This window comes from Equus quagga, chromosome 3 (assembly GCF_021613505.1).
Source record: "Equus quagga isolate Etosha38 chromosome 3, UCLA_HA_Equagga_1.0, whole genome shotgun sequence".
In the NCBI taxonomy this organism is placed as follows: Eukaryota; Metazoa; Chordata; class Mammalia; order Perissodactyla; family Equidae; genus Equus; species Equus quagga.
In genome coordinates, this window is record NC_060269.1 from 14,061,594 (window position 1) to 14,088,933 (window position 27,340).

The following is a 27,340-nucleotide window of genomic DNA, read 5'->3' on the forward strand; positions in this document are numbered from 1 at the left end:
GAGTCAGCATACCAGGGTGGTTAAAATTCTTGCACCCTGAATTTAGATAGTTTGGATCTGGTTTCAGTTTGTCCCTTGCTAGTTCTGTGGCCTGGAACAAATTATGTGATCTCACTAAACTATAAAGGAGAGATATTAGTAGCATCAACCTACAGAAACAGATTTAACATGAAACTAATGAAGCTTAAGCTTTAGGGCTGTCTACCTGAGAGGGTTCCCTTCAAAGCCCTGGGAGGTGGACCCTAGCAATGGGTTTACTTAGTCATATCTTGCTGAAAAATTTGCAGAAGTAAGATATTTTTGCTGTCTGTCATCCTCTGTTGTAATTTGCCTCGTTGTATGGTATTTAGAGTGGCCATGGACATTTTTGGGATCCAGCTACAGGGAAGTTTAGTTGGAATTACATTTGAGTATAGAAAGAAACATGAACGTGTTTCACAATCACTTTGTCACGTGTGATTAAATTTTGCATGGTGTCCCCACATAGAAATGGCTGCCAGGCATATTCTTGCTGCCCCATGTGGCAACTCATCAGGTGTTATGAGACACAGATGCAGGGCCAGAGGTCATGGCAAAATATGAATATGTCCTGCAGAGTCAGGTATCAGAAGTACATGGATACAGGAGGAAAATCAAGATGTGAAATTTACAAAGCCAGAAGATAGTTTGCATAAGATTCTTCCAATCAGATGTATAAAGGTTTTTTTTTTTTTTTCGTAAGGATGATTGGCCCTGAGGGAGTTCAGGCCACCTAAGTGGAGCTCATGAACTTAACCACTACACAAACGGATCAGCCTCCAGATGTACAAAATTTTAATTAGAAGTTCAGATCCCGTAGAGATCTATTCAAAACACAAGGTATCTCCTGTCAGGAACATATTCGGTAACGAATCAAACACAAATATGAAAGTGCCGTATGCTTTCTGCCCTATTTTGATTTAAAAAATCATGGGAAATAGATCTTTCCAGAATGCCTGTGTTTGTAGGACATAAACCGATAGTAGCAATATTAATACAAACAGCGATTACATCTGTGACAAGTATCAAAGAAACTTGATAGGGATTTTCCCACATTTGAAAACAATCTTAAAAAGTTATATTACCAACATCAATTATCAACTTATCAAATAATGGAGTTATCAATAATGTGTTATGAAGCTGGAAGAAGCTTTTCTAAATAAGCAATAGTTTTCAAAAAACAACAAATTTTGACTAACCATGCCAGAGGGAATTTTCTCTTCTCTCTGTATCGGTTATCTATTGCCTCCATAATACTATGTACCAACTGCAAAATCTCAATGGTGTTCAACAATAAGCAATATTGTTCCTGAGACTGGAGGAAGACAGGAGTTGACTAGATGGCTCTCTTGATCTTGGCTTGGTTTCCTCATGTGTCTGGGGGCTAGCGTAGGCTGATCTAGGCCGGCTTCAGCTGTAACAACTGTGGTGATTAGGCTCTGCTTCACATGTCTCTCATCCTCCAGCAGGCTCGTCTAAGTATGTTCTCATTGCAAAGTCAGGTGTACAAGACACAGGAAGCCCGAATGGGCAATCTCTTTTCAAGTCTTTAGTTGCTTCCAATTTGCTAATATCCCATTGGCCAAATAGAGTTACATGGTTAAGTCCAAAGTCAAAGTGGTAAAGCACTACAAAGTTATGTGACAAGGGTGTGGATATAGGCAGGAGTGAAAATGGGGGCCATTTTTGAAATTTAATGAGGAATTTAAATATCAACATTATAAATATGCTTCAAAGGTATGGTGCAATCACTTCTGATATTTTAAAATTAAGATTTAGAAATACTACATTAGCTTTTAAACATTAAACGTTACACAAATTGTCTCATTCTTGCTAAAAATTTGCCATTGAAATATTTATTCTGTTTTACTTATTGTATAACCTACAGTCTTAACCTTTAAACTGAACAGACGGTAGGTGTGTAGAGGGGTTTGAGGGATGCTGGATATTACCACGGTATTATTATCTGAATTGTATTTCATAATTACTTGTTAGCACCGTTATGGTAATTACTTTTCATTTCTTACTGTGTAATAGCAGAAAGCTAGAATTAAATGAAAGACAGAAGGGGGAGAATGAATAGTTGTGTTGATCTGTTGGGGCTGCTGTGTTGGGAAAGGTGCTGGGCTTGGCAAGCAGCCACAGGTGGCAGGATGGCACTGGACACATGCAAAAGAGAACTAGGAGGGAGGGCACTGAACACAAAAGCCACCAGCCACCTTACTCCAGGACCTGAGGGGGAGCTGCACTGGGGGCATCACCAAGGCTGCTCTGCTCCTCAGCAGCAGGTCACCGATGACTCCCATAACTCTCTCCATTGGAATCCAGGCCCTTCCAAGCTGGTGTCCGTGGTGCAACCAGAGTGGGTTTTTCCTAAAGCACAATTATGATTATATTACTCCCTGGCTGAGCTTCCTTCAAGGGCCTACAAATTGAAGCTCCTTTCTACTCCATGATCAGACAGGGGCTCACATCTCTAGTCACATCTCTTAGCACTTCTCTTCATTCTATTGTGAAAAAAAGAAAATCTAACTAACCAAATAAGGGAAAAACTTGGGCTCTTCATTCCCTGATGGAGCTGCAATGTCTTGCTTCGGATCGTTTGGACACCCTATGACCTCTGCATGAAACAGCTCTCCTCCAGCCTGCCCCCGCTCTGCCCTGCACCCATCATACACACACATTCACATCCAACTCTGCCTCACTTCCTATGCTTCCTTCAGAGCTGGAGTCAGCTTACACTTTCTCCAGAGAGTCTTTCCAGAAACTAGCCCTCCTCCAACTGGCTTAGTTCCGTCCACTGGGAGCGCACAGACCTCTGTATCTAGCCCCATTGTAGCATGTGTCACTCTGTATTGAAATTGTCTATATATGTGTCTGTTTCTCCTCTAGATGCAAGATTCCTGTGGCCAGGGATGGTGCCCTGTTCAGGATGGGAACCTGAGTGCCTAGCACAGTGCCTGACACAGGAGAGGGACCAAATTATTTGTTGTTTGAAACCGAGGACCATCAGAGAAAAATAGGGATAATTAAATGTTTATTATCGTAACCAGAGATCTTCTGAATGTGGTCAGAAGAATCAGCACCACCTTCAATTCTTCTTGCTTAGTCATCTGTTTTGTCAGTATTTCAACATAGAGACAAAAATGCCTCCAGTATTCTGAAGTTGAGGGAACAGACACTGTGCCTTTCTCACACCTGAGGACGCAGTGAGTCATAACAGGATGCTAATGTTTGCTGGAAACACCGTCTCTCTGTTCTGTGAAGCCCACCATCATTCATAATCAGCTGTGCCATCTCCAGATGTGTTCTTTTGCTATAAGTCATCAACGTGTAGCCTGAGCTGGGAAGCACATTCATACTGTTGGATCACCTGTTACTGGAACAGATCGTGTTCAGGTAATTCTTTTGTGGCTTATCTCAGTATTTGTTTAGATCCAGATCTAAGTACTTGTGAAAGTTAGAACCTCTGTGTGTGTGTGTGTGTGTGTGGTGTGTGTGTGTATCAGAACGAGTGTGTGTGTGAGAGAAAGACAGCAGATAAAAAGAGGAAGAAAGTAATGGAAAATATATGCCTCCTATCATAAAAATAGGAAAAAAATCTATTATCTTGGATTTAGGGTTAGGTAATGTGTTTCCGTTTTCTTTTGCTGTGTAACAAATCACCCCAAAACTTGTTGGCTTAAAACAACAGTACCGTGTATCTTGCTGGCTTATATTTGGATAGGGCTTAGCATGGACAGCTTGTACTTGATCCACTGTCTACTGCACTTTGAAGCTGGGGTGAGCTCGAGGCTGGAGGCTCAAGCCATCTGAAGACTCGCTCACCCACACATCTGGCAGTTGTGTGGCGGCACACCTACACGTGGCCTCTGTATGTAGCACTTCGGCTTCCTCACAGAATGTTGGATGTGTCCCAAGGTAAGCATTTAGACAGAGAGAGAGACAGAGAGCCAAGACAGAGAGAGGCAAAAACTGTAAGCCTTTTCAGAAGAGGGTTAACCTCGGAAGTCTCACAGAGTCACTTCAAAATAATTTTTTGAGTGAACACTGGAAAATATGAATCTAATTAATGAATTTTCTAATAGTTGCTCCTTTTCCCTAAATATGTTCTTTCATGTAGCTTGATATGTTTCTGTACAAGATAAAATTTCCTATTGTTATTATTTTTAGATCACAGAGAAATACATCTCAGTTTGCTCATTATTGTAAAAAAGAAAAAGGGCATCAAACCCTTTATTAAGATAACTGCTTAAGCCCTTACTTGAAGATTTTGCCAGAGACATGAAGCAACAACCACTCCTTCATCATTCAACCATGTGTAGCTTACCTACCAAAATACTGGATGCCTCTCCTTTAGGCCAAGCATACTTTGAGTCATTTCTGACACCAAGAGACAAAGACAAACCTGAAGGGTTTTACTGCGTTTCTATTTCTTGTAAAATATAATTCCGAGTCATATTTAGGTAATAGCAGCACTTCTTCTGTTCCTCTTCCTATAGGTAAAATTGTCCCAACAGATCCGGCCCCCAGAGCTAACAGTTCTACCTCAGGATTCAGAGCAGGCGGAAAGGGTGTGAGTCAAGCTCACAGCTCAGATTCTGCAGGACTCACCAGACACCATTGCAAAGAGCTGATGTAGGGGGAGGGAAGTGTACTAGCCCGTTTTGCTTCTTTTCTCACTTTGAACAGTGAAGGGAAGTTTTTTCCCCCCAAAATTTAAAATAAAAATTAAAAAAAGAAAGTATGATTTCTATGTAACAAAGGGCTCTTAATAAGAGAATTTTAAGACATTGCCCATCTGTCGTGAGGCAGATATGCAGTTGCTCCCTGGGAGGAACCACCCAGATCTTGTACTTTGCTTAGAAATACTAAATGTAAAGTCTGTTTATCACATCTGCCTCCCATGAGGAGGAAGCATTGTAAACCATCGTCAGGAGTTCTCGGACCTCATTGGCGCAGGGTTCTCAAGGGGCTCTGGTAACAAAATACAGATTGTTTTGTTCTTGTTATTGCTTTGGGCACAGCTGGTATAATGGTTAATTCTATATGTCAACTTGACTGGGCCGCAGAGTGCGCAGTTATTTGGTCAAACATCTGTCTGTATGTTTCTGTGAGGGTGTTTTTGGATAAGATTTACATTTAAATTGGTGGACTTTGAGCCAAGCAATAGGTCTTCATAAAGTAGGTGGGCCTCATTCAATACGTTGAAAGCCTGAATAGAACGAGAAGACCAGCCTTCCCTGAGCGAGAGAGAATCCACCCTGTGGCTGCTTGCCCAGCCCAGCACATTTCCCAACACCCCAGCCCCGACATCTCAACTCAACTATTCATTCTCCCCCGTCTGTCTTTTATTTAATTCTGCTTTCTGCTATTATATAGCAAGAAATGAAAAATAATTACCACAACAGTCCGGTTTTTGTGGGTTTCTTGAACCACCTACTCACTAACTTAACCTTCTAACTTCTTACTAAGCTGGCGGCTAGGGCTATCTTTATAAATTTGTTCTTGTTTATTGGAAAGTGGAAGGGGGAGACAATCATAAGTGTTAGGTACAAAAAGATACGTTCCCATCTGTATTAGTCACGATTCTCCAGAGAAACAGAACCAGTAAGATATGTATGTATGTAAATATATTTATTATAAGGAATTGGTTCACAGGATTATGGTGGCTGAGAAATCCAAGATCTGGAGGTTGGGCTGGCAGGCAGGTGATCCAGGAAAAAGCCAACGGTGGGTAAAATCTGAAGGTTGTCAGCCAGAGAATTCACTGGACTCATGCAAAGGAGAACTGGGCTGTTCCTGGACTGGATAGAAGTCAACCTGTACCCAAGAGGCTCTCTGACTTCTTGGAGCATCATGTTCAGTTAGACGCTCCTGTCAGTTGTCCTGAAGAATGGCCCAGAGACTCTTTGACCACTTGCGATGTGCAGAGATTGAAGAGCTGAAGACACGTGCTCTGAGACTCTGAATTTGAAACAGCAGAATCCAAGAGAACCATAAGGATGTGGCCTTCCATGTTAGGGAACTGTGGGTGGCTGAAAAAGAACCTAGAATAGGACATCTGAGAGGATTTGAAGCAAGAAAATGGTGAGAGATTGGAAGACTTGGATTGAAGCGATGCCTACCGAGTAGAAGAGCATAATTTATCATCAAAACCAGCAAACTTTTAAGAAAAGTGAAAGGGGACACTCCTAATAGTTGTTCTGGTTAAATGCACATAAACTGGGACTTCTGGGCCAAACTGGGATGAATAGAGACCATACATATAAATCAGAGGGTACTTCTTGTTGACTTTGTCCATACAGAACTCTCTAGAAAGGAAGAATGCTGAATATTGAGGAAAAGATAAAAGAAAGAGGAGTAAAATGGGCAGGTGCAGGGAAATACTGTATATTTTAAAATATAATTTATTTTAAATCAATTATAAACAAAAATATAGCAAATATAAAGATGGTAAAAATACAGAAATATAGAAAGAGAAAAAAACTAATATTAGTTTATGTCCATTTGCTCTTTTTTAAAATTCGTTGTTTTAAGTATATTTCTTTTTTTTGCGAGTAATTGAAAATACGTTTTATTTTATTTTATTTTATTTCTAATACTTCTCCATTTATTTAGGTCTTCTTTAGTAATACACATTTCTTTTTAAAAAAGTTTTTTATTGCAGTAACATTGGATTATAACATTACATAGCCCTCAGATGTACATTGCAATATACCTCTAACTCTGTGCAGATCAGATCATGTTCACCACCTAAAAACTAATTATAATCCATCACCACACATGTGCCCAATCCCTGCTTCTCCTCTTTCCCCCCCCTGCACCCGTCGTAATAACCAATCCAATCTCTGTTGCTATGTGTTTGTTTGTCCTTGCTTTTATCTTCCACTTGTGAGTGAGATCATATGGTATTTGACTTTCTCCCTCTGACTAATTTCACTCAGCATAATACCCTCAAGGACCATCCATGTTGTCACAAATAGCTGGATTTCATCATTTTTTATGGCTGGGTAGTATTCCATTATGTATATATGCCATATCTTCTTTGTCCATTCGTCCCTTGATGGGCACGTAGGTTGCTTCCAAGTCTTGGCTATTGTGAATAATGCTGCAATGAACATAGGGGTGCATGTATCTTTATGCCTTTGTGTTTTCAAGTTCTTTGGGTAAATACCCAGCAGTGGAATAGCAGGATCATATGGTAGATCTATTCTTAATTTTCTGAGGATACTCCATACTGCTTTCCATAGTGGCTGCACCAGTTTGCACTCCCACCAGCAGTGTACAAGGGTTCCCATCTCTCCACATCGTCTCTAACACTTGTTGTTTCCTGTCTTGTTAATTATAGCCATTCTGACGAGAGTAAGGTGATATCTTGTTGTAGTTTTGATTTGCATTTCCCTGATAGCTAAGGATGTTGGACATCTTTTCATGTGCCTGTTGGTCATCCGTATATCTTCTTTGGAGAAATCTCTGTTCAGATCTTTTGCCCATTTTTTAATTGAATTTTGGATAAGCATATTTCTAATCCTACTATATTCAAATTTATATACTATACTTTTAAAATTAAAGTTACAACACAAATATTTCCATGTTAGCTCAAATTATTTAAAATATGATTCAAAGAGATGCATAAAACTTTGCTAAGTGGCAACATTCTAGTTTCCCAAGCCACCCTCTTTTTTCCGATATTTAGATTGTTTTAAATTTTCACTACTCTTATTAATGTACAACTCCATGTCAGTGAGCATCTTCGTGCCCAGTCTTCTTTTCCCCATACAATGTATTTCCCCTTTTAGATCTCTAAAAGGTAAACACCAGGTCACACATTTTGAAAGTTTTTGACGTTTCTAATTTATCTGTACCACAGAAAAAAATTGAACATTCCCAGCAGTAATCTCTGAACACATCTATTTGACCTTGAGTATTTCACCCACCTTGAGTATTAGCATTTAAACTTTTGCTCTTTCTAAAGGGAAAACCATTATTGTCTTGACTTGCATTTTTTTGACTACAAATGAGGTGGGACACTTTTCCTTGCCAGCTAACTAGTTACATTTCCTATAGTACAGCAGAGCTTAACTTTGTGGTTTCAGGGCAATTTTACATTCTTAAAAATATTGAGAACCTCAGAACTTTTGTTTATGTGGGTCGTATCTTCTGATATTTTACCATATTAAAAATTAGAACTGAGAAGTTTTGAAACATGTACTTATCAATTCATTCAAAAATAATAGTAAAGCTATTACATGTTATCATATATAACATTTTAATGAAAAATAATAATTTCCATAAGCTAGCCCTGGTGGTCTGGTGATTAAGATTCGGTGCTTTCATCACCATGGCCTGCATTTGTGTCCCTGTTAGGGAACCATGCTACCCATCTATCAGTTGTCATACTGTGGGGGCTGCATGTTACTGTGATGCTGAAAGCTATGCCATCGGTATTTCAAACACCAGCAGGGTCACCCATGGTAGACAGGTTTCAGTGGAGCTTCCAGACTAAAATAGATTAGGAAGAAGGGCCTGGCCACCCATTTCTGAAAAAACTGGCCATGAAAACCCTATGAATAGCTGGGGAGCATTGTCTAATACAGTGCTGGAAGATGAGAGGATGGTGTAAAAAGACTGGGCAAGAGTCCACTCTGCTGTACACAGGGCCACTGGGAGTTGGAATCAACTCAATGGCACTAATAACAGCAACAAAATAGTTTCCAAAATAAGAAGAAATTTGAAAAGAATGGCATTGTTTTACATTTTTACGAATATCTTTAATGTCGGACTTATAAGAAGACAACCAGATTCTCCTCTTTGCTTTGGTATGCACTCAGTTGCAATATGCTGCTTTGGTTGAATTATATGAAGAAAATTTAGTCACTCACAGATATGTAAGTGGAAAAGGAGGAATATTTTAGCAATCTTTTCTGAAAAACATAGATACTTGTTTTTGGTACTACACCAAAACTTGACAAGTGGCTGTTTCTTAAAGGTTACTTTCAAAACAGAATCTGAAACCATATCAATGAAATTTTTGTTCTCTTCATGAAAATCCATTGGTGTTTTTAGCACTTTGAATAGATTTTTTTACCCATGCATAATTTAGAAACATCGTACTTTAGTCATTTAGAAAATATTAGTTCACTGAGTTTTGCAAATCTTCCAAATGTTATTTTTCATGATAAAATGTCAAAAGCTCACGTTTGTTACTATTACCATCAATCTCATCAGAAAAGTCTGGAAGAACTGGAAAGCTGTCAAGTTCACGATAATAGTCATATGTTTTCCAATACTATAATTTTCACTTGAAAACTCAGATTTTATCACTGGCAGCAAATACAATTGTTTTCTTTAAAGTGACAGGCTCACTTCCTTCAGCTTCAAGAAAATGCCTGCCAAACACCTAAGTCTGAATAGCCATAATTTGTCTGTCAGTTCTTTCAAGTAAAAATATTCCATGAAAAAAATGGCTAGTTCAGCTTGCAATTCAAACAATCACAAAGTGCTTTCTTGAGACACTACTTTACTTTGGAATTTAGCAAAAGTGCATTGTGCCTACTTCCCATTTAGTCACACAGAATGTTAATAATATGTGTCCTCAAGGATGGACATTTAATAAAATCCGTAACATAACTTTTACTGCTTCATCAAAGACATTCTTCAGCGTAATTGGCCTTTTAGTTTTGCTTTAGTTTGTTTTGTTTTGTTTACCATGAGTGCCTAGCAGTGAATGCACACAGCAGTGAGCCACAATGACTATGAGTTTGGTACCACCGTCTTGGTTCCTAAGGCATCAGCAGTTTACCCACCATAGCTTTTGTACAATATCAAGATAATGTTTTGGGGAAGTCCAGGAGTCCATGGACAATACATTGAGACAACTATTAAAGTGAATTTTTAGTCACATCTTTTGCTTATTTTCCCGTTGGAGGTTTCCCGGGTATAGACTCATTATATACTATATATGTTAATGTTTTGTTATAACATTTGCTATCAAAATCATTTTCCTTTTGTTTTTGCATTAACCTTTGGCAATGTTCTTATTTTTTATGCACAAAGGTTTAAAAATTTTATGTACTCCTATCCAATCAATCTTTTTTTGTGTGTAATGTCATTTCTTGCTTTCTTTATATTGAAATTTATTGAAATTTTTATTGCCATAATTGTAGATTCACATGTAGTTTTAAGAAATAATAGGGAAATCCAAGTTACTTTTTTTTTTTACTAAGTTTTCTCCCCAGTAGTAACATTGTGCAAAACAACAAAAAAAGTTTTTGCAAAAAAATAGCACAATATCACAACCATGATATTGATCTTGTTACAATCCATTGGTCTTATTCAGATTTCCCAATTTTATTTGTACTCATTTGTGTGTATTTAGTGCTATGTAATTTTGTCACATGTAGGTTCCTGTGTCCAGTGAAGACACAGAACAGTTCCATCAGCACAAATACCCTTGTGTTGTCCTTTTATAACCACAGCCACCTCCCTCCTGCCACCCTTCCTTCTCTGTCCCTAACCTCTGAAAACCAGTAAGCTGTCCTCCAGTACTAAAATTTTGTAGTAACTAAATTTATTCATTTATTTATTGTTTATGTTTTTATTTATTATACTTATTATTATTTATAATAATTTATTATTGTATAACTAAGACATTATATGAGTTGAACCAGAGAGCATGTGAACCTTTGGAATTGGCTTTTCTCACTCACTTACATCTCTGGCTATCCTTTCAAGTGGTTCTGTGTATCAGCGTCTAGTCCTTCTTGTTGCTGAGTGGTAGTCCGTGCACCACAGTTTGTTTCACCAGTCACCCATTAAAGGACATCTGGACGGATTTCAGGTTTTGGCTATGACAAGTAAGGTGGCGGTGAGCATTTGCATACAGGGCTTTGTTTGAAGACAAGCCTTTGTTTCTCTGAGATGGATACCCAAGCGGGCAGTTACTGGGTCATATGGTAGTTGCAAGTTTACTTTAGTTTTTTTTTTTTAATTGCAGCAAAACATACATAACATAAAATGTACATTTTAAACCATTTTTAAGTGCACAATTCGTGTCCGTAAGTATGTTTACGTTGTTGTGTAACCATCGACACTAACTATCTCCAGAACTTCGTCCTCATCTCACAGTGAAGCTCTTTACTCATTAAACAATAACTCCTCATTACACCCTCTCTCCAGTCCCTGGTAACGACCATTCTATTTTCTGTCTATAAATTGATTGTTTTGGGAACCACATATGAATGGAATCGTAAAATATTTGTCCGTTTGTGGGTGGCTTATTTCACTTTGCATAATGTTTTCAACGTTTATTCATGTTGTAGCATGTGTCTGAATTTCATTCTCTTTTAAGACTGAATAATATCCCATGGTATGTATATACCACATTTTGTTTATTCATTCATTGATCCATGGACACTGAGGTTGTGTCCACCCTTTGGCTATTGTGAATAATGCTGCCATGAACATGGGTGTACAAATATGTTTGAATCCCTGATTCCAATTCTTCTGGGCATATACCCAGAAGTGGAATTTCTGGATCATATGGTAGTTCTAGTTTCATTCTTTGGGGAACCACCACACTGTTTGCCACAGCAGCCACACCATTTCTATTCCCACTAGCAGCACATAAGAATCCCGATTTCTCCTTGTCCTCACCAACACTTGTTTTCTGCTTTTAAAAAAAATATATAATAGCCATCCTAATGGGTGTGATGCATGTTTAGTTTTATTTGAAACCGCCAAACTGTTTTCCAAAGTGACTGTACCATTTTACATTCCCGCCAGCAATGGATGACTGATCCAGGTTCTCTTCATCTTCTTCGGCATTTGGTGTCGTCACTATTTTTTATTTTAGCCATTGTAATAGACGCAGAGTGATATCTCATTGTGGTTTTGATTTCTATTTCCCTAATGGCTAAAGAGGTTGGACATCTTTTCATATGCTTATTTGCCATCTGTCCATACTCTTTGATGAAATGTCTCTTCACGTCTTTTGTCTGTTTTCTAATTGGATTGTTTTATTTTTTAATGTTGAGCTTTAAGAGTCCTTTACATTTCTAGATTCTAGTCCTTTGTCAAATATGTGGTTTACAAATACTTTCCCCCAGTCTTTAGCTTATTTATACATCCTCTTCACATGATATTTTCCGAAGCGGCATTTTTAATTTTGATGAGATTCAGTTTTTATGCCTTTTTCCTTTTAAACATGATGCTTCTGATGCCAGTCCTAAGAATTCTTTGCCTAGTCCTAGATCCTGAAAAGAATTCTTGTATATTTTTTATAACCATTTTATAATTTTGCATTTACGCTTAGGTTGACAACACATCTTGAGTTAATTTTTGTGTAGGGTGTGAGGTGTAGGCTGAAGTTCAAATTTTTGCTGATGAATTTCCAATGCTCTAGCACCATTGGTTGAAAAAGTTATTCTCCCCCATTGGGTTGTTCTTGCACCTTTGTCAAAAGTAGGCCGAGCATTGTTGTGTGGGTCTATTTCTAGGTTCCTTACTCTGTTTCATTGATCTGTGTGTATATCCCTCTGCCAATACCACAGTATTTCGATTACCTTAGCCGCATATCGGTATACCGACTCTTCCTGCTTTATTCCTCTCTGTCAAGATTGTCTTAGCTATTCTAGGATCTGTGCCTCTCCATATAAATTTTGGAATAAACTTGTCTATGTCTGCAAAAAACACTTGCTGGAATTTTGATAATAACTACATCAAATCTACAGATTAATTTGGGAAAATTGCTATCTTTACTATGTTGAATCTTCAAGTCCATGAACATAGTAAGTCACTCCTTTATTTAGATTTTCTTTAATTTCTTTCATCAGCCTTTTGTAATTTTCAACATACAAATCCTAAAATGTTTTGTTAAGAACATACTTAAGCATTTCATTTTCTTTGGAGTAATTTTAAACGGCATTGTATTTCTAATTTTGGTTTCCACATGCTCATTATTGGTATCTAGAAATATGATTGATTTTCGTGTGTTGATCTTGTAACCTATGACTTTACTGAATTCACTTATCAGTTATAGGAGTTGTTTTATAGATTCCTTGGGATTTTCTATGTAAACAATAATGTCATCTGTAACTAGGGAAAGTTTTCTTTTTTCCTTTCCAGTTTGTATGCTATTTATTTCTTTTCTTTTCTTTTTTTGAGGAAGATTAGCCCTGAGCTAACATCTGCCACCAATCCTCCTCGTTTTTTGCTGAGGAAGACTGGCCCTGAGCTAACATCTGTGCCCATCTTCCTCTACTTTATGTGTGGGATGCCTGCCACAGCATGGCTTGACAACAAATGTGTAGTTCCATACCTGGGATCTGAACCAGGGAACCGTGGACTGCCGAAGTGGAACCGGGCCAGCCTCCCCTTTATTTTTTTTTATAACCTTATTGCAGTAGCTAGAACTTCCATTACTATGTTGAACAATAGTGATAAAAGTTGGATATTTCTATTGCTTTTAATTTCATAAAATTCTTTTCCCTTCAGAAATTCGCTAATAATGATGTCTATGTTCATTTAATTTTTTATCTTTCCCTTTTATTTTTTACACTACTTATGTGACCTTTAGCAATTATTTAAAGTCTTTCAACTTCAATATAGTTTTCTATAAAATGGAGCTAATAATATTTGTCACTGAAGTTTGTGAAACGAATACGTAAAATAATATAAGTAACCCAAACGTAGTTTGTTTGAGCAAACAGTTATTACCGGACTTTGAGAGGCCTAATCAATGACAGCCCAAGTTCAGTAATGGTTAGAAGAAAGCTGCAGAAGTCAGGCAGATAAAATCAAAATCAAATCTTTACTACTGATAGGACTCTATTGACAGATATGGCAGGAGGTGAAAGTCAAATGACTCTTTTAGTTCTCTCTGCCAGGCTTCCCGTGGAATATACCCTCCCCTCAACGCCCGGAAGGAATTTGAGCCTGCAGAATAGAAGCACTTCTCCGGGCTTATAGCCTCGTGTTGGTCTGCAGGCAAGAAGAAGAAAGAGACAAAGCACAGGACTTTTGAGAGGTTACCACCATCACCTGCGGAACATGGACCAATGGCTGTTAACAATCAACCAAGTAACTTTCTCAGGGGTTTGAGGGCTCAGTGTTTCCTAGTTAGTAATGATTATTGCATCTGTTACTATTAATAGTAGAAATAAACTATTTAAATAAAGTGAGAATTGATTTTGATGTATTGTGTAAGGTGAGGATATGAGATTTTTCTTCCCAAGAGCTAGTCGACTGTACAAATTTCCAAATTCTTCTTCTCTCCCAGACAGATATAATTCCCCTTTAAAAAAATACTTCTGTTTTAGGGCTTACTATAAATTTTGTGACTCGATCTCCAATTGTGTTGCTAATGTTGTGCTTTTTACCTTTATGTGTTTTAGTAGCTTATAAAACTAGCTTCTGCCACCCACTCGCACTACTAATTACATTATTTATTGAGAAATTTCTTTGCTATTATTTGCTGGTTATTCCTTCAGATAACCTGTTTCTGTAAAGAATATAACTTTCTATCAGTTGAGAAAGTTATTTTGTCTTTTCTAATGATAGCTTTGATCCTTTGATCCATCAAATGTATTTGGGACCTGAAAGAGGATGTAGCTTTTGCTAGGAGAACACTGAAGGTTAATTGCATTTGTCTGATTATTATAGACTGTTTTTAACACCTTTAAAATATGTGTATGGGCTTTTTCATTTAGAATGTGAACTCATCCATCACTCTCTTGTGCTTTAAAAAGTCCCCAATTTTCTCTCTTGCTGCCAGTGCTTGAGGTCATTCTTCCACACAGAAAATCAAAGCTACCATGATAATTCAGATACAACTACTATTTGCAAGTACTGCACAGTTGGCACTGTGATATACACTAGCAATACAACCCCTTGCAACAACTTTGTTAGACTAAGCGTGTTACGGAAGGGGAAATGAGCACTCAGAGGATTTGTTTGGTTACAACTCAAGGATTTCTGGCTGCCACTCTAGTGGAGTGATAATAAGATGGATTGTTCTTTAAACTTGAATTCCTACTATCAATGTAGCTTGCTAAAATGTCATTGTGTTAGGCAGAACTCTAATATTATGCTCAATAAGTCTTGCTCTTGTATAATTCCCTTCCCTTTGAGTATGCGGGGACCTTATGAATGTGACGAAATATCAGTCCTGTGATTATCATGGTTTTTTCCTTCAGGGATACCACCAAGTCTTCACAGTGAAGAGTCTGGAAAGATCCCCTTGTGGCTCTGGAAGGAAGAAGGGAAAAGTAACTATTTTGAGTATGCTCAGAGCATTCTCCATAAGAAAGTGCTACTCTTTAGGGGAAAATGCTTTATCAAAGCCTTATCCCACCTAGGAAGAAGAGCATTTACCAATCTCCAGCCCCCTCTAGCCTTCCTGTCTCACCTGAAAAGGGGGGAAAAAATCTAAGAGACACTTGTGAAGGTCATAGCCTGGGGCACTGGTCCACTGAAACCCTGAGATTTAATCATAAGATTATAGAATGCTTCCCCTTCCCAATACCTTGCCATCACCTCAACATGGCTCCTCAAGAGTAAGACTGGATTACAGCTGGAAGAGCTGCAAGGCTCAGACTCTATTTAAGAAGGAATTTCTAGTAAAGCCCAAAGACAACAAGGGGACAAAAACTAGGATATTAGAGGAATTTAAAGCCTCTGGCAACTGCAGCTACAGAAAACATTAATCATGGCTCAATTGTTAGCCATGTTAACATGAAACCACTTAATAAAGGTTCAGTTCTTATTACCTGGTGCATCATGTCTGGCTTTCAACAAAAAATGACACGGCATGTTAAAAAGCAAGAAGAAACACAGTATCAAGAGACAAAGGAATCATCAGAACCAGACTTAGATATGATACAGATGTTGAAATTATCAGACAAGGAATTTAAAATAACTAATTACTAATATGTTAAGAGATCTAATGGAAAATATAATCAACATGCAAGAAAAGATGGTTAATACAAGCAGAGAGACAGAAATTCTAAGAAAGAATCAAAAGGAAATGCTAGAAATAAAATGTAATGGATATAAAGAATGCATTTGATAGGTTCATCAGTAGACTGAACATGGTCAAAGAAAGAATAAGCGAGCTCCAAGATATGTCAACTGAAGCTTCCTAGACTGGAATGCAGAAAGCAAACAACAACAACAACAACAAAAAACCCAGAACATCCAGGAATTGTGGGAGAATTTCAAAAGGTGTAACTTATGTATAATTGGAATACCAAAAGGAGAAGACAAAGAGAACAGAAGAACTATCTGAAGTAATAGTTGCCAAGAATTTTCCAAAATTAATGACAAACAGCAAAGCACAAATCCAGGAAGCTCAGAGAACATCAAGCAGGATAAATACCAAATAAAAACAAACCACACACATGCATATCATATTCAAATTACAGAAAACCAAAGACAGAGAAAACTTTGAAAAAAAAACAGGAGGGGGAACACCTTACATACAGAGGAACAAGGATAAGAATTACAGTGGATGTCTTGTCAGCAACCATGCAAGGAAGAAGTAGCACTAAGCGAAATATTTAAAGTGTTGGGAAGAAAAACCCTACCAACCTAGAATTCTATATCCAGGGAAATTATTCTTCAAAAGTGAAGGAGGAATGAAAACTTTCTCAGACAAACAAACACTGAGGAAATTAACAGTAGTAGACCTGCCTTAAATGAAATGTTATAAAGGATGTCTTTAGGGAAAAGGAAAATTATATAGGCCAGAAACTCTGATCTACATAAAGGAAAGGTGTTGGACATAAATAAAAGTAAAATAAAAACTTTTATGGGGGCTGGCCTGGTGGCGTAGTGGTTGGGTTCGTGCACTCTGCTGTGGTGGCCCGGGGTTTGTGGGTTCAGATCCTGAGTATTGATCTGCACACCACTCCTCAAACCATGCTGTGGAGGCATCTCACATACAAAATAGAGGAAGATTGGCATGGATGTTAGCTCAGGGACAATCTTCCTCACCAAAAAACACCTTTTATTTTTTATTCTTAATTGATCTAGAAGATAGCTATTTAAAGTAATAATATTAACACTGTATTGGGTGATTATAATATATGGATAAGTAAAATGAATGACAGAAATGTCATAAGAGACCAGTGGTAGGAATTGGGAACACTCTGTTATAAGGTACCTTTACTACCCTTGAAGAGGTACAGTTACAGTGTTATTTGAATGTAGACTTAGGGTAGTTGTAAATGCATATTACAAACTCTAAGGCAACCAGTAAAAATTTTTAAAAAGAAATATAATTGATATGCTAAGACATGAAATAAAAGGGAATCATATGGAATGCTCAGTTAAAACCAGAAAAGGCAGAAAAAGAAGGCAAGGAGAAAAAAGAAACAAAGAAAAAGGACAATTAAATAAAAATCAGTTACAAACATGGCAGGTGTTAATCGAACTATATCAATAGTCACTTTAAGTGTGAATAGTCTGAATATATCAATTAAAAGTCAGGGATTGTCAGAATGGATGAAAAAAGAAAATCCATCTGTATTGTTGTCTACAGGAAATCCCCTTTTAAGATAAGGACTGAGGTAGGTTAAAAGTAAAAGCATGGAAAAGCCTATTCAGACTAAATCAAGACATTCATCGTACACTTAATCCAAACCTGTCCTCTACCTTTTTCAGGATCCTGAAGGAAAAGAAAACCTGGTCATGTTTTTTGTTTCCTAGAGCTCTACTTTTTTCTTCCATCATCTGAGTCTTCCAGAGTCAGTACAGAAAGGAGACTTAAGGAAAAAGGGCAAAGGTCTTTAAATCTAACTGGTGCTGACCCATGTGGGCTGGATATCATGTCCCCCACCGATGCTGATATTCAAATACTGGCACTTTCCTAGGCACATGTGTGGGCTCCATGGGAACATCTGGACTGCAATTTCTCTACACGGCAATACACTCCCTGGCTGACCTTTCATGACGCCTACTTGGTTTCCATCTCTAGTGGTTTACCCCTGGAGTCTCCTGGCCCTTGCAGGAGACCACCACTGGGTAGAGTAGTTTCAAGAAGGTTTGAGCCTAGCTACCTTCAGGGGTACCTACTTGGCCAGTGGGAAACTCCTCCATATTTTTGCCATAAAATTTTCTGTAAGTGCAGGCTTCTCTCACCTCTGCCTTGTCTTCTTGTTCCCACTAGCCTCCTGACTTCAGAGTTCTTCAGACAGAAGAAGGGAGCAGTCCTGTGCTCCCATTTCCTAACCCTGGGAACATCCCTCATGTTCTAAGAATTCTCCCACTGCGCTCATCCCTCATGTGGTGGCCGAACAGAGATGCTCTGTAAATGTCTAGAGTTTAGGTGATGCTTCTTTGGGAGGTCCTCATAGGCGTAGGGCAGGAAAGAGAGAAAAGAGCTGAATGTTCTCCATTCTCATATAATCTCTTCACTGAACTCTTGCAAAGAATCTCCAATCTTCTCTTAGGAAGGCTGGAGGTAGATGTTGGGGTGGAGAGGCAAAGGACTAGGTTAGCCATCTGAGTGGGTCTGTAGAGATATATCTTGCAGCTTTCTTGAGAAAGTGAGGGTACTTGTAGCCCACTCTCCATAGCTTTAGAGTTTTAGAAGTATTCTAGGATGACATTATAAATTTCCTTTCCACTGGGCTTTCTCTCCCTAAGTAATGTCTGCAACTGATGAATAAGTAACTACATATAATATGTATTTCTAGGCAATATTTAAGAGCTTTACGTGTGTGAACTCATTTAATCTTTACTACAACTCAAAGAAGTATAGATATGTTCTCCATTTTACAAATGAATAAAATAAGATAAAAATGGATTACACAATTTGCTCAAAATTGGCCAACTCGTAATTGCCAGGGGTGGAACCCAAATCTCTCTAGTTTGCCTCAAAATTCATGCTCTTAACCCATAAGCCATCCTGCCACTTCAATGTGTCATCATAGTCCCCGGGGATTACTTTGTCTATAAATAATTATGGAATTTTTGCATTGCTGACAGGAAGTGTGGATTAACAGACAAAAACATTGCAGAGCTGAAGTCTACATTTTAAAGAGAATATTTAATAAGCAGCAACAATGTATGGAGTGCTACTGTGAACCTGCAATGTCACAGGCAGTGGGACTCTAGCAGAAGACCAAAACGGACCTGATCTCCACCCTGATGGAGCTGACATTGTGATGCAGTATTTCTCAAATGGTTGGTTATCATCCATTACTGGGGGGTAAAATCAATGCTGTGTAACAAGACCTACATTAGTTTTTTAAAAAATTAATATAGAATGCAATATAAATTATCAGAGCATATCACATGTACAAGAGTAAGTTTTGTTTCAGTCATATATATTTCTGTATGTGCACTGGATTGCAGTATGTTTTCTTATTGCAATTATGTTTTCGTGTTAAAAAAAGGCACTGGTCTTCGTAGGACTTTACATAGCTAATATATTATTGATGCCTTCTTTTTACAGAATACAGGGATTTAGGTCATCTTAGAGAGATATACAAAACAGGAAGATAACATAAATTAGAAAATGATGTAAAGAAACAAGAAGATAGTGACATATATTAGAGCCAGAAATGAGACTAAGCTCTCTCGAATGCATTCTTAAATACTTGCAAACTGGGGGAGTCCATTTTGGCTTTAATTTTTGTGGTCAAATAAAAAGAACAAGAAAGGGAAGGCTGATCAGTTCCATCAGTTATCTAAAAGGTCAACGCTCAGGAGTACATCTAGGACCGGTAGGAAGGCCAGAAAGAAGTTTGTCCCCAGGGTTCTCCTTAGGAAGAGACTCTAAAATGCAACACTTTCTCCATACAAGTAAACACTCAGTTCCATGACCATCTACAGGAGATTAATTAATGTTATTCCTTTCCTTCCTGTCCTATTCTATAATACTCTCCAGGCTCAGATACACAAGGGAAAGAAATGGCATAAAACCCTTGAGAAACACATAGAAGGGTGCCATTTGAACATCGATTAAAATCAACACAGATCCTGCACTTGGGAATTGTCAAGTCTAAATGAGCTTTCTTAGGAATTCGTTCTTCAGGCACCAACAATTTTACTAGCTTTGACAATAATCCGTACAATTTTCATAGGTAAATCCAACTTTTGCTTCTTCAACTTAGCAAAATTTATAATCACGGGAAATAAAATTTTTTGAAACACATTCACTATGAGGTACATAAGAACAAAAACTAGCTACTTAATAAGTATGCAAAAATGCAGCCCTAAGTAGTAGAAAATGAAGTCCATTTATCTCTTGTTATGAGTATTTCTTAAACCCAGCTCCACAGATAAAATGTCAAATTGCTAACCCTGGTTATTAGTATTCATAATCAAATGATGATAGAAGCCAACTTCCCCAGGGAGAAAATGTTTGAAATTTTGACAGGATGTAGAACAAAGCTATTAGAATGGGCTGCTCTGGGGTTGATTGGTTGTCATGATCTAGAGAAAGTATTTGGCAGGATCTTAACTTTCAGATCTTCATCCTGCTGCCGCCTACAAATGCGCCCGCTTTCTGAGAAGGACATGGTTAGAATATATGCTAAACGAATCCGCTTGCTTGATCACCAGCTGACATGGATCCCAAATCACTATTTTCACGCCAGTCCTAATGATGTAGGCTCCATGGGATGTGAGCACGGAGACAGCGGCAGGTTACTCATTTCATAGCTCAATTTCCCAGATGCCATCTTAGTCCCCTCTTCTTCTTCCAAGGGTCAACCCAGAGACACAGCGCAGCTGTCTGAAGGAGCAGAAGTCCCTGGGTGCAGAGGATTTCTAAAGGAGCGGTATCTGCTCTAGTCCAGTTTCGTTCGAAACTCCCAAGTTATGGCTCCTTATGTGCCTTATGTGGTTATCTAATTGAGAGCCCCCAAAAACTCCATTTTTCTTCAAGTTGATTTTAAGAGCTTCCCCCTGCACGGTACAGAAAGGGAGACAGAAGGAGATGTGCACACCCCACCTGAAGGCTCAAGTGTGCTTCACACAATGTTGCCAGAAGAGCCCGGCTTCCAGCATGGACCAGCTCGCTTGTTTAGAACACAACTCTAATAAGGGTAAGAGGGGGTGACATTCAGATCCCTTATGCAGCTGGTGAACCCAATGAGTTTACCTTGGAGGGAGAACAGTCAGGAGCTGACTGCTTTTTTCTCTCCTTGTGGTCCTCAGACATCTCCATTGTCAGACATCCCCCCCTGAAATCATCTGAGGTCCCAGGGTTTTCAGTCATGCCTCTTTCCGGTAATTAGGACTCGTTTTCAGGCTTTAAAACTTCCTAGTCCATTCCAATGCAGAAGTTCAACCTTACACTCTTACAGTCAATATAATAATCTTATAGTAGTAGCACTTCCATCCCTTGGCTTCAGAACTTCAGCGGAGTGATGCAGTCAGAAGGTGGGAAAGACGCAAAGCTCCAGGGGTCCCCGTGATTGGTGCAGTTGTGGTCCAACAGCAGGTGCCTCTGTGAGACAGGCGGCACCAGAGGCCCTCTGAGCACATTTGTGAGTTTCTTTGGGAGGCTTCCTGTGTAGCTTTCTGAAACTCTTGCTTGATTTCCAGACAGGGCAAAGTACAATCTTCCCTTTACTTACTCAATAGTTGCATTCCTGAAAAATTAGAGCACGTTAAGATGGCGCCAAAAGTACTGGGTATTTACATGTATAATGGAGTTAAGGTCTGGGTTCGGAGATTTATAAAGAGGTTTTTCACCAATGAGACATTTGAAGGCTGTAGGGGAAGTGGGACGCTTCTCTGTCCTGAGCATTGCAGATGTCAAGTATCCCCACCTCCTCCCACTAAATGTCAGAGACAGCACTCCCACCCCCTCATCCTGGTGACGGCCAAAATTACCCCCTCATATTTCCAGAAATGCCCCAGGGGAATTGTACTGCCCTCAGTGAGCCCTCTAGCCCCTACTTTTTGAACATGGGACACTTATCGCCTCCTGTCCTCAACTCTGAGCTTTTAGCTGAATCTCGAGACAGGAGTCCGGACTAAGAAAATCCCTACTAGGGGTTTTAGATTAAACTATACTTACTGTGCTAAGCACTACATATAAATTCTTGTAAAATTGTGTTAGGTTAAACTTCAGCAAATGAGGAAACTCAGAACAGTTAAATATCTTATCTGAGGTCATTCAGCTAATAAACAGCAGCATCAGAATTTGAATCACAGGCTTCTGATCTAATACATTTAAATAACTAAATTGGATTTTTGTAAGAAAGAACAAAGAAAAAACAATAATCACATTATAAAATGGAGCCAGGATAAAGTTTATATTCGTAAAATGCTTGCCATAAAGTTCAACATACTGCCTAAGGCTGGACCACAAATTTTCCTCTGAAATAAAAACAGGGAAACATTTTCAACTACACCATTCACAAACTCACAAAGTTAAACTAAAGAGAATCACTTTCCCTAACTTTAAGCCTACCTTTCTTTCTGAACTTCTGTGGTCCAAATTATCTATTGCCCCCATTTGGCATTTAGTCCATATTAGCTTGTACAGCTATTTATCTCTTTACTGAAAATTCAGTAAATTTGACCTTTTGAGAATTTTCCTTGGGCTCATTTTGAAAAGTACTGTAGAAGGTTGATTTTGTGAAAAATGATGATGATCCTAGCTCCCTAAGCTGTCTGGAGCCTGCTCTCCATCCTCAGCGTTACTCACTGGTATCCTGACTATCTCCTCAGCTCTGGCGTGGCTCCAAACTGTCCCCCACATTGCTGCTAAATTCTTCTTTCTAAAATGCACGTCTAACTGTACCTCTTATCTGCTTCAACTATTCCAGTGAGTTCTTAATAGCAATAGGATAAAGGCTAAACCCTCACAGCGTGGCGGTAAACTTTTCTATGACTCTCTGGTTCCTGATTATTCCAGTCTAATCCTATGCCCGCTCATACCCAACATTACCATCTATTGAACAACTTTGTGCACAGCAAAGCTTTTTGGACCTGGAGCAACTTGCTCATGCTGTTCTTCTTGCTTGGAATACCCTTCATATCCCATGCTCCCGTTACATATGTCTTCCTCGCTTCGCTCAAGCATCATTGCATTAGTGAGGTTTCAATTACTATAGGCTAGGTAGTAAATAAGCCCCCCCAATTTTGGTGGACCACAATGATAATCACTTATCTTGTAAGTGAGCAAAAAGGGGCTCGTTCTGCTTGCCACAATCTGGTGCCAATCAATTGCAAACAATCCGGTGGTTGAGAAAGGAAAATTGATATGATTAGCCAGCATAATCGGAAGATGATGGACTAGTGTCCTGAAGAGCCATCTTAAAATCATAAGACTCCTGAGGCAGTTGTAGAGGGGAAATGGGCGGGGAAGGCGGGGAGTTGGGGAAATCGATTATCTGGTGTGATGAAATTCAAGGCACCACATTATCTCTTTCTTCTGTCATTCGTGATGGGTACCAATGCAGCAATTTTCTTTCTGGAGGTCGTAGTGTTCCTGGGGAACTCAGAGAACAAAGCTGTCTTATCACAGCTGGGAGATATATGTAAGCAAGACTCATAGAATTAGCAGATCGTGTATTTTGTAAAAGCAAAAGGTGCTTAATCATCTAGGCTACCTGCAGGTTAGAATGTATTCACAGAGACTAGTGAGTCAGGGTCATGGTTACAATATTGCTTCTTTTCCCTAAGATGGCTTCCCTCATGTTAACTTAAGATCTAGTGGTTACAATTTCATGCTCACAGGTTTGCAGGTCAGCTGAGGGAGCTCTGTGAGGCTGTGGGTCAGGTTTATATCTGCTCCTCGTATCTCTCATTATGGGACCTAGGGCTACCCAAGGCCTATTTTTCTTCTGGTGGATGGTAGGTCAAGAGCAGCAGTCAATCACCAAAGCACATTTAAAGCTCTTTAACATTCTGTTGCCCCATGCAAGCCACATGGCCAAGCACAAAGTCAATGGGTTGGAAAAGTATACTCTGCCTCTTCAACAGTCAGAGTCACAGTAACGTCTCACGGAAACTGGTGTGGATGCCTAATTCTGTTATGGAGAGGTAGTGAAGACCCGGGAACTAGAATTCAGTTGGTCCTAATCATCTCTATGAAGCTTTCTCTAACTATCCCAAGTCCTTGATAAAATGATCACTCCTTTCTTTGTGGACCCACTCACAACAGACATAATTCTATAATAGCATCTTTAACATATTTAATAAACTCCCTTCTTTAAGTGTCTGTCCTCCTCTATTACATGGTAAAATCTCATTTTATTCACCTTTGTGTTTTTCAAGTTTATCACAGACCGTGGCACACATCAATAAATAGTTGTTGAATTAATTATTTAATTTTTAACTAAGTACATTGAGCAAAAGCGTGTAAAGCACAAAGAGGATAAAGTATTAAGAGTATAAAGTATAAGAGTATAAAGAATCTAAATGGACCATGAAAAATCTCAACCACAAATAGGAAAACAAGTTGTAGATCATTCAATCAAGTTCATAAAGAGAGGAGGCCCGTTGATTACCCATCTGTCTTTGAAAGCATGATATAAAGATGTCCAAGGCAAAGACTGTTGGGAGTATGTGTCTGGTTTCCTGTGAGCACGTGGGGCAATTGCTTAAGACTGGTTTGATCCAGATGTGGTGGACCTGCTGCTGTGGGCGGGAAGGGAGCTCTTGCCCAGGGAAAGTGTGGTGAGAGTCTTTTAGAAGGAGGAAACCTCAAAGGAAAAACGGTTCTGAGACCTTATTTACAACAACGTTTTGTGTAGCCCTTTAAGTGAGGAAGTGGCTACTTTTTAAACAAAAATTGGTCTGTTGAAAAAAGAAAAAAAAGGGACATTGGTCATTTGTTCTTGTAGATCATGCAACAAACAAAAATGTCTCTGAAAGAATGCATGGTGTTTATTTATAAGATGGGATTAAATTTGTGAAACTTCAGTTTAATTAAAATTATTTTTCATATTTGCAACCGTCCACAACATATCTGTACATGAACACGGAGGTGACGAGGACGAATCGTCTCCCCCCACCCTTGCTTTAAGGTTCTTATGGCCCGTCAAATACTTTGAAAGGCAGGTTAGCAGGAGAAAATAAAACAAAGTTTAGGAACATGCATACATGGGAGAAACCCAGGAGAACTGAGCAACTCACCACAATGGCCAAAGTTGTCCCCTTAAGTATCATCTCTACTAAAGACATAGTGGTACATAGTGGTCAACATCTTGATGGCTTCTGTAAAAGCTCTTTACCTTAGTGCTTACAAAGGTAGCTTAAAGAAATCAATCTACATTTGCTTGACCAGCACACATGGTAAGCTGTTCTTAATGCATCTCTTTACTGCTTCTCTGTAAAATGTAGTTTTTGCCTTGATTCTATAAATTACATTAGTCTTGTGCATTTACCTACAATATCTATGCTTGGCTATATCGTCCAGTCTGAACTGCTGTGGCCCGCAGGCATAGTGGCCATATGGTGTTGGTTAGGAGCACAGACTCTAGAACAGGACTATAGGTTTAAGTCAGGTCTCTTCCACTTACTGCTGTGTGACCTTTGGCAAGTTACTTAAATTCTCTGTGCTTAGTTTCCTCACCTGTGAAAAGGAGATAACGGGATTGTTTTGAGTTGTAAGTGAGTTAGTAGATGTAAAGTACTAAGAAAAGGATCTCGTGTCTAGTAACCACTATATATGGGCCTTGGTGGTACCTATGCTGGGCTCCAAGTTCATGCCTACACACTCACACTCATCATTATTCCCAAACACTATACTCTGCCCGAGCCCAGATTGGCTTCCTAATCTTGAGCAAGCCTTGTGCAAGAATCAGCCCCAGGCCATGACTTTTGGGTCATAAGCTTAGGTCATTCCTCTTTCCCTTAAGGACTCAAAAGTGCTCTTTTCTGTCCTCAGCTTCTGGTTAGGGCCACTCGTTCCATCACGGCCTGTTCCCCTAACTTCAAATTGCAGGGAGCAGAGGTTGTGGGAGGGGTATCTCTGTCCTTTCCTTCCCAGAAGATTCTGGGCTCCTTATGCAAACTTATCCTCCCCTTCCCTAAGCTCCGGACACGAGAGGGCGCAGCCACATTTCAAAAAAAAAACCCCAAACCAAAACTATTCAAAAGTCAACAGTTTCTGAATCTGAATCATACTCTCCAAGGGCAAATTTTGTCTTTTGGCCATTCAGAATATTCTCAACACTCCCTCCCAGCAGCCACTGTCAGAGAAGTTCCACTCAGCTCGGTAGACCCTGTAGTCGGTGACCTCATAGGCAGCTGCCAGACCTCCTGGAAAGGGTATTTTTAACAGCCACCTTTTAGAAGGTGTGATGGTTCTGATTCTTTCACACTTTTTTTCATTTAGTCTTTAATGCCTCACAAAAGCATGAGAATTAGAATACTATAAAATGCTAAAAAGCAGTACATAGAATCCTATTAGCACAAGCTGGACCTGGCAAAAACTGTTTTTTGTTTTTTTTCTTTTGAGGAAGATTAGCCCGGAGTTAACATCTGCCATCAATCCTCCTCTTTTTGCTGAGGAAGACTGGCCCTGAGCTAACATCCATGCCCATCTTCCTCTGCTTTATATGTAGGATGCCTATCACAGCATGGCTTGCCAAGCGATGTGTATGTCCACACCTAGGATCCGAACCAGCGAACCCTGGGCTGCGGAAGTGGAGTGCGGGAACTTAACTGCTACGCCACCTGGGGGGCCCCAAGACTGCTCCAATTTTAACAGTGTGAAATTAAACTGTAATTTTTGCCTCAATTCTGGGTTTTAAATTAGTCACGATATAAACAAATGAGTATTGAGGGGGAAATATGCAAAGCAAGGACTGCCTCAAAGTGTTCTTCATCTGGGAGAGTCAGTGCAGTCCTTCCCCAAGAAACGATATGGAGCCTCATTCACTCCATTCACTTAGGAGAACTGTAATTGTTGTTATTATTATTATTGTTATACCACTCACCTCTGTCAAACTGCACAAAAAACACCTGAATTTCTGTACAAAGGTCAGAAATGAGTTTACAACATCCTGTTCCCGGTTTGATGACAGAGGTAAGAAAAGTACGAGAAGACTCTGTTTTCACTTGCATGCAAGAAAAGGCATGGATTTGTCCTACTAGAGGAAGAAGTCTCGCCAGAGCAGTACCACGGGCGCCTTTCTCCTTGTTAGTCACAGTTGAGATGGTTTGGAGGTTGCCTGGAAAATTGCACAATCATTTATTCTTCCCACTCACATGCGTATCTCCCCACGCCTCACATTCATGATGAGCTCAGGCTTTATGGGCGGCTTCCAGGGCCCCTGAGGAAGCCAAGAAAAGAGGAGGGGGGTAGTCTATGGGCTGTCAGGGGGCACCGCTGAGCTTGGAGAGTGAA